Source organism: Mercenaria mercenaria, chromosome 6, assembly GCF_021730395.1.
Source record: "Mercenaria mercenaria strain notata chromosome 6, MADL_Memer_1, whole genome shotgun sequence".
Taxonomy (NCBI): Eukaryota; Metazoa; Mollusca; class Bivalvia; order Venerida; family Veneridae; genus Mercenaria; species Mercenaria mercenaria.
Window position 1 is genome coordinate 35,989,559 of NC_069366.1, and position 13,082 is coordinate 36,002,640.

The 13,082-nt window shown below is 35.5% G+C and overlaps 1 non-coding gene across 1 annotated transcript; it reads right to left on the reverse strand.

Moving 5' to 3' along the window:
* Positions 1-694: 694 nt before the first annotated feature.
* Trnat-ggu (transfer RNA threonine (anticodon GGU)) lies at positions 695-766 on the reverse strand. Its single transcript has one exon. It is a non-coding gene; the product is annotated as a tRNA-Thr (tRNA).
* Positions 767-13,082: the final 12,316 nt, after the last annotated feature.

The window sequence follows — 13,082 nt, forward strand, 5'->3', positions numbered from 1 at the left end:
ATCCATGGATGGATTTTCAAGTAACTACGCATAAATGTGTGGCACAGTAAGACGACGTGTCGCGCGCAAGACCCAGGTCCGTAGCTCAAAGGTCAAGGTCACACTTAGACGTTAAATGTCATATTTCATGATAGTGCAATGATGAGCATGTCCGGTCCATATCTTTGTCATTCATGCATGGATTTTAAAATTATTGGGCATGAATGTGTACCACAGTAAGATTACGTGTCGCGCGCAAGACCCAGGTCCGTAGCTCAAAAGTCAAGGTCACACTTAGACGTTAAAGGTCATATTTCATGATAGTGCAATGATGAGTATGTCCGGTCCATATCTTTGTCATTCATGCATGGATTTTAAAATAACTACGCATGAATGTGTGGCACAGTAAGACGACGTGTCGCGCGCAAGACCCAGGTCCGTAGGTCAAAGGTCCTAAACTCTAACATCGGCCATAACTATTCATTCAAAGTGCCATCGGGGGCATGTGTCATCCTATGGAGACAGCTCTTGTTTTGCTATGCTTTGTTCATCGTATTTATATATTTTTTAATTTGAATAATATCAGTCGGAACGCTATTGGACGTCTTCCTCGCAAATGCTCTGTAGCAGAACATCCTCAGACCACGTCATATGTAATAATAATTATTTTACAGATCATTCTGAGGAGCTTATGTCACAGGGTGAGAAAAATGTGTAGCCAGACCGGGACTCGAACCCAGGGCCTCGGAATACCGTTCCGATGCTCTACCGACTGAGCTATCCGGCCGCCTACACATTTTCTCCTCGTTTTAATATTCAAGTTCTATACCGTGACATATTTCCCCACCATTTTGAAATTTGTCCTCGAATTTCAGCGGGTACTTTATATATAAGCAATTACAGGTGTCGGAGACTAACCAGTGTAATGCCGTCACGGTCCCATGTTGGGCGCCAAATGTCACAGGGTGAGAAAAGTGTGCAGCCAGACCGGGACTCGAACCCGGGGCCTCGGAATACCGTTCCGATGCTCTACCGACTGAGCTATCCGGACGCCTACACATTTTCTCCCCGTTTTAATATTCAAGTTCTATACCGTGACAGTATCTGTCTTCTTCTATCAAGTGTTTTACTATTTAGTGTGGTAAGGCGCTTGGAAACTCATGTGAGCTCTTAAGTATTACCAGTATGTCGGCAATACATCTTAGATGTTTGCATCATGTTGAACACTTACATGTAAAATGCAGTTAACTAACTAATGATTTTTGCAGGTTAAAATTGCTATCCTGCTGAGTTCTGTTTAAATTATTATTGCTCAGCATCTGTAAAATTGAAATTTGTCTACAAAACATTATATAGACGCACACTGAACTTGAATCATGAAAAATGTAAGTTCTTTTTACGTTGTAAGTTGAACCTCTAAAAGGCATGTTAGGTGAGAGAAAAGATGTAGTATCCAAGGAAAATAAAGGACAGATCAGTTTTTGTTCGATGATTGTGGTACGATGTAAGAACATATTCTGTGTACACTCAATCAAACACTGTACTTTTTACATTTTGAGCTATTAAGTCATGGATAGTAAAACCTGTTGATAAGGATCCTCTTGAGACCCAAATCATATGTATATATATGGGGTATATTTACATGTGGTCTTTATTAACAAACACGCTAAAATGCACTGAAAATGTTTGAAATGGAAATTAATCCAGTGGTTTTAGAGCCAGTGATCTTTGTTCGTAGGTGGTTGGAACAGATAAGGAAATGGCTTATTGTACAAATCAATGTTCTCTGTCGCGTACTGAAATGTATTGCCCAGTTTCTTGTTTTCGCAAGCCATTGGTGTAAAACCAAACGGTATGTATATATATGTTGTTTTATAAAGTCTTCAGATAAACAACAAGACCGTTATTGTCTGTTGGAAAAAAGATACCTGCAGGAATGTTATGCAATTTGGTATCACGCTGTTGTCATAAAAAGCATTAAGGCATACACACACTAAATAGCCTGAGCACCTATGAAAAAATGGTATCGCATAATGGCGGATTCAAATAGTTCTCAGTTCTTGATTTTTCCTTGAAATCATTGCTATATATTGGTTGAAATCATATTGCATGCCTATACTTGACATACTGGTAGCATTTGCATGTTGAAAAAAGACTCCAAACTGATTTAACATGTGAAATTTATTCATACACCCCTACCCTAAATTGTGATTGTCATTTCAGTGTAAAAATTACGGTGTGTCCGTTTGACCAGAAATATTTTTCTTGCATCAAACATGACCCCTACTTTTCTTTGGATATTTTTACAGTATAAATGTTGCTCTACAAGAAAATGTAAGTTAAAGAAATTTAAAATGGGTCTAGGTGTGTATTGCAGCATTGTGAAAACTTGTCATTTTATGTAGAATATATAGTGGTGGCTATTTAGTGTGTTATAACCTATAAGAATTGTCACCCGGTAGAATTACTAAAATTTTCTGTCGTCCGCAAATAAAAAAGATTTTGTAAACATGGCACATCAACCCAGACAATTGATTTTTGAAAGAATTAAGCAAAAAATAAATGATAATTCTATACCGGTGGGGGAAAAAGGGTGTCGGAAATGGCTTGGTTGTACGACAGTAAATAAAAATCCTACCTATGGAAAAATAACCACAAAACTGCCTGGAGAAACTGTCAGAAAACAATATTATGTGCACAGACTTATGTGTCAGGCCACTAGAAATATTTTTAAAAAACACGAAGGCCTACACGTGTCGCATATATGCCACTTTTCTCTATGTGTGAACCCGGAACATTTGAGCATTGAACCCCAGTTCATAAATAATGAAAGGCAGAAATGTGGGGACCAATGCTCAGGCCATAAGTTTAGGGAGTTTTCTTTCAAGGACTGTATTCTATGGTATACAGTAGTTTACTATTTTTGTATAATATTTTTGATAAATATAGCACTATTATATACATAACTTATACAAGGCTTATTTACATTTGTGCGGTTAATATAACTTGTTATATGTGTGCAGTGCCGGCTCAGCTGGCCACAAGGCAGCACAATAATTTTACTTATAACCATCTTTATTTCATCCTAATATCACACTCTATGCATAAGCATGATCTTTTAGGTGTGGGGTGCTAGAAAAGTCAGGCTTGGGGTCAGTGAGACCCTTTGAATAGTGTAAATCTGTATGTAATTTGTACCTATACTGGCGTGATGCAAAACGACTGCGTCTTGCTCGCGATATGTACCTAGTAGTTTTACGCAACTTGTCGTAGTACTCTGTTCTTAAAAGGTGTCTGATAACAGAAGAGCCATGTGACAGTTTTACACCATTTACCCTAGCTTTAAGGATAACAGTGTCAGCAAGCCCATGATTTAGTCTTAGAATCTGGCCATGGATACGGCCATGACAGTTGCGGAGAAATGTAACATTTTTGGGCAAGCATGCATTATAGGATCTGTTCACTGCTTCACATTTCTGTGTAGATGTTAAAAATTTAGTTTTTTCTATGCTTTCTGGACCAAGGAGAATTTCAATACATTTCCTGAGTAAAGTCTCATCATCATCAGTCATTTTAAGCCTGACATTGTCTGGCATATAGGTTTTTGCTTTTCTGTAGTTGCCAGAACAAACCAAGCTGTATTTAGAACATGAGGTACCACAGTAACCTTTGAAACATTAGTACTATTGCTGAAATTATATTAGGCATTTTGTGTTTTATTACTTTCAAATTGCTTTTGTACTTCTTATGCGCATTTGATAGCTCTGAAACACACCTAGATTTAATAGATAGAGCAAATCTGCTTTTTAGATTAGACTTCTGTTTACCACGGAACATTTTGTCACTAAATGGTGCCCGGTTAATTTGCCTTTTTAGAGAATTTGCTAGGTGCCTCACATCTTTCAAGTGCACAGTTTTAGTTCCTTGACCTTTTTCTACACCAGAATGACCTTTAGAATCTCCATCACCTGTGTGGTGTGAAATCTGAAGATCTTTAGTAATATCCTTAGATACCATTTCATTCCATTTGGCTTCATCACCAATGGATTGGGCCTCATCTAAATTTGCTGTACAGTGGTCTGGATGATTGGGGCACTTTACATTTTTATACCCTTGATTTCTTAACTTAGAAGCAGCTGTACATGCTTTAACACCAACAAATGCACCAATAATTGACTTTCTATGTGTATTATTTTCACAAATAGTTGTTGCGACAATGGTGCCAGCTTGAAAGGGCGTACTTTCGGAGTTAAACAAGGGGTTATTGTAGCAGGAGTCCCCTTCGGTTAAGACTTCTGAGCTATTTGAATTACCACATTTTGCATTTTCCTGTTTAAGTGACTGTCTTACTTCATGCATATTCTGTTTGTTAAGGGTTTCAGTGTTTTCACCAACTTTATTTGACAATCTTTGCATACCAGTAACACAGGGTGGAATTATCTCAGCATGGGCCAGTAATCTAGCTGCACCTGTATTACCTATTGGGGTTGTCATTACACCTAACTGGAAGCCAACATTGATTTTAGCAGCTTTTCTACCCCTTCCTTGTTTTTCAACCTCATCATAAAGCTTATAATATTTACTAATATAGCTACATTTTGAGCATTTAAGCCGCTCTTCCCAAGCTAATCCCCATTTACGAGAAGATTCAGCATCAAAATTCAGATTGCCATCACATATGTTTTCACCAGTGCAATGCCTTTTTATTTCAGAGTTAAACATTTCCTGTAGCAGCTTAGGACAGTACAGTTTGTGAGTTAACAGATCAGGGTGAGCCTCAGTGTTTCCTGGTGTACTGTACTCATCCGCCAACTTAGGACAGCTGTTTAGTGATCGCAGAGGTGCGACACCCGTTTCAGAGCCATTTACATCATTTAGTGTAAGTAAACCTTCGTTATCATTAACCCTTGACTCAAAAGTCTCTTTTGTAAGTCTAACATACTTTTTTGCAGTAACACTTGTCTGACTAAGTAAAGAAATGTTAGTTTTACCTTCATGATTTACCCCCTTTTTAAATCCAACAAGTCAGTTATGACTTTTATGGGAAAATTTCCATGGCATCTCACTTGAAGAGCGGCTTATTTCTTAACAAAATGATTATTTACACTAAATCTGTTTTTTTTCTATTTTATTTTCTAAATTATATGTGTTAGTAACAAGGCATGCAGAAACTTAACTAACATTTCAGGAGGATTCCTATGTCTGACAGTACTGAACCTGAGGGATTTCACACATTTTTGAGCAGAGACCAGGTGTGCAATATCAACACCTTTTTAGTTACATTTTGACAAGAATAGTTGGAGAGAACTTGAATACCATGGCCATGAGATATGACTTTAGCTATAGAATGCAAAAATATGCAGTATTGTTGCATTTGTGATGAAAAAAAAAAAGACAATTTTCCCATTTTTTACTGGAAAATAAGCTTTTTTTTAACAAAAAAAATTCACTAAACACTAATTTTGTTCTATATGTTATCACAGTTGCATAATTATAAGTTTTTTTTCAGTGTAGTTGTCTATTCCGCACTTGTTGGTGGTATATTTGATGTAATATCTTACGGGTTTTTTGAAAAAACAGCGTTTAATGACTATATGTGATTCAGCCAAATTTAACGGCTTAAACCGCAATCTTTGGACAAAATGATGGCTGTACAAAAATAGTGATTTTGAGAAAACTACTGGTTTGTTTGGGCTGAAACTTGTTTTATAAGCTGAATATAGATGAAACTTCACATAGAGAGCAAAAAAGCTAAAAAAAAATTCATATTTCCTTATAGGCATACAGACACTAAATAGCCTGAGCACCTATGAAAAAATGGTATCGCATAATGGCGGATTCAAATAGTTCTCAGTTCTTTTTGCTGTAAGAAGGATTTTTCCTTGAAATCATTGCTATATATTGGTTGAAATCATATTGCATGCCTATACTTGACATACTGGTAGCAATTGCATGTTGAAAAAAGACTCCAAACTGATTTAACATGTGAAATTTATTCATACACCCCTACCTTAAATTGTAATTGTCATTTCAGTGTAAAAATTACGGTGTGTCCGTTTGACCAGAAATATTTTTCTTGCATCAAACATGACCCCTACTTTTCTTTGGATTTTTTTACAGTATAAATGTTGCTCTACAAGAAAATGTAAGTTAAAGAAATTTAAAATGGGTCTAGGTGTGTATTGCAGCATTGTGTAAACTTGTCATTTTATATAGAATATATAGTGGTGGCTATTTAGTGTGTTATAACCTTAACAGCCGAACAAATGCGCAATCAAGACGCTGTGATACGTATGATTAGCTTATGTAATATCAGAAAACAACATTATGTCATAAATTAAAATTCAACACTTAAAGGGTTTACTGAGATAACTGCTTTGCATACAAACAAGAAAATTGATACAGCCTCACATTTGCGTTTAAATTCATGTATTATGTGAATATGAATATTGCTTTATGTATTAAGAATATCTAAATATTCTGGAATATTTAGCATATGCGCAAGCAGACACTATTAGAAATTGTTTCAGAAAAACCTATATACATTTGTGTACCTATAGGTTATATATATTTGATAATGAGTGCAGACCATTGTTAGAAGAGACTTTGCGCGTTGATTTTGGTCGTAATATGATTGTTACTGAATGCATGCCTGTAAGTTGACAAGTCTACTCAGGTAACATCTGAACGTTTACATCAAGATATAATCTTGCTAACAATTAGGTTAACGTCTTTCAAAATACTTGAATATGATAGTTTTTAGATATATGAGGCGCACAGTCATGCAGTTTGATTTCCAAAATAACATTTCACATAACAAGACAACTGAAATGTATATGACCTATTTTGTCTTATACATTGTATAAAATTATTCAAGAAATGACACTCTGTCAATGGGTTGAGATTATAAAACTGTTCCGACAGATCCAGCTCGGTACCTGCAGATCTAATTTCAAATTGGTGTAATGATATTTGTATTTCTTTTACACGCTAGCCGATAGTACAATTCCCTTCTATAATTTTGCTAATTGCGGTACGAGTACATGATTTATTGCGCTAATCCCATTTGTTTTTGTCACAAACGTACCTGTAAATAACTTAATGGTTTTTATTCATTTTTGTATCTTGATGGAATTCAGATGACTTTATATAAATGTTATAAAACCACAAACTGCTTTTAAGAGCTAGCAATTAATTAGTTAATTTAAATGTGGTAAGATTAAAGTAGAAATGTGTCCATGCCCAGACACAGATGCCCCCACTACATGACAAAGGGCACAGACGACTTTGGGAAAACAATATGTTGTTATTTAAATAAAAATGTAAAAAATAACCATATGTAATGTACATATAAACATATATGCTTTCTTTGGACGCGAAACCCCAGATGCACAACTGCACATGCTGACCAACATTCCTGTAAACTTTTGTGACTCTAGGCCAAATACTTTTGGAGCTACGCGCGACACAACATTAAAATGACAAATTTTTACCAAGTCAGGGGCCATAACTCCTACATGACTGAATAAATCCGGACGCGAAACCCCAGGTGCACAACTACACATGCTGACCAACATTCCTGTAAAGTTTTGTGACACTACGTCAAATACTTTTAGAGCTAGGCGCGACACAGCATTCTCGGAAGGACGGACGGACGGAAGGACGCACGTTCTAACGAAACGGTCTTTATGTGACTCCCCCATTGTTCTCTCTATTGTTCTAACAGTCACATAAAAAGAAAAATAGTCACATAAACAGAACGGAATGAATGACATCAAAGAGAAAGTACCGTTATGCAGTCAAATAACCATCATTTCGCGGGCACGGACGGACGGACGGACGGACAAGGGCAAATATATATCCTCCCCCAAAGTGGGGGCATAAAAAAGGTTTACTTTTCATTCAATCTTTAAGCATCATTTCATAATTATATAGCAAAAAAGACTAAAATATGGGAAAAAAATTTATGTACGTATGTAAGACAATCTAATAAATATAACTACACGATTTTGTCAAATTTGAGGTGTCAGAAATACTCTGACATGGGCTGAGTAAACGCGCTATCAACTGGCAAAACGATCACAGGTGTTAGAACGATTCTTGAATCTGAGCATAGACAGTGAAAACATCAAAACACATGTCTTGATATTTTTCTTATTGCAATGACAGTAGTGTTGAATGTTTGCGAAAATAATATTGAAGCGATATATAGTTCCAATTTAACTTTTAACATTTATATGTGAAGTGATGACATATCCAAATGCAATATGCTGCTGATAAAGAATATTCCTGACCGGATTTGAAGTTTTTTAGTCTGAAAAAGTTTTTATTAAGTCGCATTTCTGAATGTTGCCCTTTCACCCCTGCCACATATAAATTACTTGGTATTAACATGTGATTCAATCAAGTGAATTTCATGCGAACGTCTTTTCTATTGATATCATTTAAATTTTAAAAAAATACAGATACATCGAGTTTAATCATTATGTTTGGGTTTCCGCATTATGGCTCTTTAGTTTGCTTCTTTTTCCTGACTGAGAATGATAAGAACAAATATAATTATTGTTTCAAAGGTTTTTTTTTCAAACAACATATTACAATAGAGTTACATAAAAATGAGTTAAGATTTTTTATGCAAGTCGATTACAATTAAGTTATTTTTAGAAATAACACGAACACCACATTGGACTGACTATATCTATCTAGTAAAATGATACATTGATACATAAATAACTATAGAAACAAACTATGAAATGTTGGTACAAACATCCTTATCCGCCTATAAACATTCAAATGTCAAAACGAATTTAAATGCACTACTAAAATATAGGTATACGCCAGGTGATCTTGAATAAATGATACCTTTCTTCTTATAGTTTCATTTAGCAATTTAGTGCATTAAAAATTGAAAATATACTTAAACGTATGATCTAAATGCTGCTTATAGCAAACCTCTGTCTACCCCTTTCTGGTCGCCATAGTAACAAGTTTACGCTGAAACGATGCAGCTTAAAATAAATATTCAAACGCAAATATAACATACATCTGCTGCGGCACATGTTCGCAAGTAAATGAACTGAACGAGTTTGTTCAATAGTTTTGACAGATAGCACATGCGGACTTTCTGTGCATAGAAGTTATAAAACTGAACATTGCTTATTAAGAATTTAGAAAATAAGACGTCATTATACTTTTGTTTACAGTTACACAATATGTCAAATGTTTGCACTTACAAGCTTTTAACCCTTATCATTCTGGACACGACTAATTCTGCTGCGACCGTGCAGTCGGATCATGATATGCACTGTTCGCCATTCAGTCAGTATTTTTTGGGTAATCACCCCTTTTAATAGTTAATGGTACTGTCCACATTGAAAAATGGACAAGTTCATTATAGAAATTTAGCAGAGTAAGGGTTAACTAAACGTACAATTAAAGATATAAGCAGAGCAATTCTAATATCACGAGGACACAATGAATGACTCGTCAATCGCAAATTATCAATATTTCAATATTTTCAAGAACAGTGAAATGATCGAATATGAAATTTTTGGAAAAATATAGTCTGCATAATAACTGAAATAAAACTTCACAGGCTCTGTCTTATATAGATTCTATATAAGATGTTTCTTTGTTTGCATATATTAGATTCGAGAAAGGAAATTGCAATGGCACTATGACCTTGGCCAGCGTTTCCTACTTCTAATTTCTAACAGTTACAGAATTGTTAAAGGTGCAAAATAAAGACAAATGAATAGACATAAATCTTAAAAAAAGGATAAACACTTTGAAATATAGTACTAAACATTACGATAGCCGTGTAATATTCCATTGAAATCAACACATGTACAGAGAAACAAATGATTGTTTCTGTATTTTCTTAGACTGACATGGGGGATCATTTTGTCCTACTTTCGTGTTTATCGCTTTTCCGTAATCGGTCGGAAATTCTTCGGGATCACGTGATTTTAAAATTGTTTCAAACGAATATCCATTTAAGACGCGCAACAAAATAACTGTATTTCCATGATGGTAATTATGCACGACTTGCACGAAAAATATGAGATGTACAAAATTTAAATTTAAAATTGACAGTGACATATATTAGGCCAAGACAATGTGTTTAATGTCTAAAATCTTATTAAATTAATGTAGCCATGTGTACATAAATAAGTGTATTTAGGTAAATTTCAATCATACTTTGTTTCTGCAGTGTAAGACAGTTACTCATTTATATTCTTAAAATTATACTGAAAAGAGATTAACTGAAAAAGTTTACAGACGAAGTTGTAAAAAACACTTTTATTCGGGAAGGGCCTGAATTGTCCTTATGAAAACTTGTAGTATAGCTGTATATTACCTGTATTATAAGAATGATTTTCATGAAGTTTTTGTGAGTTACAAAATTGTTGAATTCCATGTGCTAAGTTTGTAAAAATCACGTTATCGTTTGGGCATATGATATATTTTGCATCTATTTATAAATTATAGCCTCGTTTCGAAGGATTCTTCCGAAAAAGTCCGAAGATGCTCGACGGGTTCGTAAGCAGTCGGAAAGCATACTTTCGGTTTGACATAGGCAACATTTTTTGTTTATTTGTTAGTTATTCTTGAACATATTCATGACTATTTGGTCAGAACCGATGCAGTGGGCCAGAGTTTTATATATATGCGCCATATTGTTAGGCTGCACTTTTTGAGCTCTGATCTGATTTAATTTTGTTGTCGTTAATAGTGGGAGTAGAGACGTGATTTTTGGAGTGTAGTTTTGTGAATGTGTGCTCGATGTGTTTGTGTCATTATGTTTTGGATTGCTGCATGTGTTGATCCAGAATCAGCATCAGGAACAATCACATAATATATAAACTTGAAATATTTATTATTGATAAACACTTTGTGAACTTTCGTTCACCATTGTAGTTTTCAGTCATGGATTTTATTATGTATGACAGCAATTTCTTACACAAAATTGGACAATCAACAATGTGTAGACTTAGTCCTATTGTGTTATCAAGGTTAAAAGATTTGAGAATATTGAAACAGTACAGAGGAAAAAGAGCTGGTCGCCTGAAGGCACAATCCTTGAACAATAGCAAAAGTGGTTACGTTAAACCAGTGGTTTTCAGAGGTGTAAACTTAAGCAACCTTATATACCCTAAGAAAAATGGAAATAAATTGAATGGACAAAATGAACTGCTTACATGTTTGACGCTAAATTGTCGCTCGGCAGTAAACAAGGATGTTCTTATTGGTCAATTATTACGCGAGGAAAAGATAGATTTTGCTCTTCTTACAGAGACTTGGTTTTCGGACGACAAACAACACCAATATGAAACGTCTGATCTAAATCAAAATGGCTACAAACTGAGTGTTACGAACAGGCAAAATAGGGTGGGTGGTGGTGTTGCACTGACGTGTAGATCTGCTGTAAACATGCGCAAACTTTCGGCAGGAAATTCTCACAGTTTTGAATATGGTATTTGGCAGTTGATTTTCAAGAACATTACTATGCATGTAGTTGGGATTTACAGACCTCCGTCTTTATCCACTTGTTCCCAGTTCGTCACAGACTTCTTTCAATATATGGAGGGAGTACTATCACAGTACTCAAATGTAATGGTCATGGGTGACTTTAATCTTCACATCCACGATGACACAAATGCAGTAACAGAATTCAATAATTCTTTGTACGCCATGGGTTTACAACAACATGTACAATTTAGTACACACACTGGTGGTAACATTCTTGATTTGGTCCTTACGGAAGTTGTAAATGGTGTTGAAGTAGTTTCTTGTGAACAGGGTCCATATATTTCTGATCACTGTGCAGTCAAAATTGTGACAAATGTTAGAAAGGAAAATATAACAAGTGAGGTGGTACTCTTTAGAAATTTCAAAGACATGGATACGAACACATTTTCAAGCGATCTGAGAAAAATGACAGTCGAAAGTGATAATGTCGATCTTTTTGTTGAAGAATTTCAGACAGCAGTAGAAAAGATTATGAACTCACACGCACCATTTATAGAAAAAACAATCATCCATCGCGCTCCAAAACCCTGGTTCACAGAAAAACTTCTTCACCTTAAAAGAGTGGCTCGCAAATCTGAACGTTTGTGGAAAAAACATAGACAATCACATCTGCATGAAGCCTTCAAAACAGCACGTAAAAACTACGAAAAAGAACTCAAAAATGAGAAAAAATCATCTCTGAGTGAAAAAGTTCTTAATGCAAAAGGTGACTCGAAAAAGCTTTATCGATTTGTATCTGAGACAACAGGCACTAGGTCTGAGAACCCTATGCCAACTGGACATGACAGTACACTGGCTGAGAAATTTGCAGATCATTTCATGAATAAAATCGAAAAAATTCGAGAATCGTTGAAACATTTCGATAAGTTTCAACCATGCGAAAAAGATATTCCTTGTTTTGACAGTTTTAAAGATCTGAGCGAGGAAGAAGTTAGAAAACTTATAAACCAACTACAGACAAAATCATGTGAACTTGATATTCTACCAACAAAAGTGCTAAAATCATACTTGGATGAGCTGTTGCCTGTTATTACCAAATTGGTTAATTTGTCGTTGCGCGACGGCACAACAAAATGGAAACAGGCAATTGTAAGACCTTTGTTGAAGAAAATGGGACTGGAACTTGAATTCGCAAACTACAGGCCTGTTAGTAATCTATCGTTTCTGTCAAAATTAATTGAAAAAGCAGCTCTGTTCAGACTCAATGATCATGTAAACAAACACAATCTTCTACCAAAAAACCAATCTGCTTACAGGAAAAACCATTCTTGCGAATCAGCAATGTTACGTCTTGTAAATGATTTACTGGATGCTATGGAGAAGAAAGAAGTTACGGCGCTAATTGCCATCGATCTCAGTGCCGCTTTTGATACTGTAGATCATGACATTCTTGTTGATGTGTTAAACAAGCAGTATGGCGTTCGTGGAACAGCACTGAGCTGGGTTGATTCCTATCTGCGCCCCAGAAGTTGTCGTGTAAGTGTCAATTCAGCCATGTCATTTCCACGCCAATTAAATTGTAGCGTTCCACAAGGGAGCTGCTTAGGACCGTGGCTATATTTGACATATGC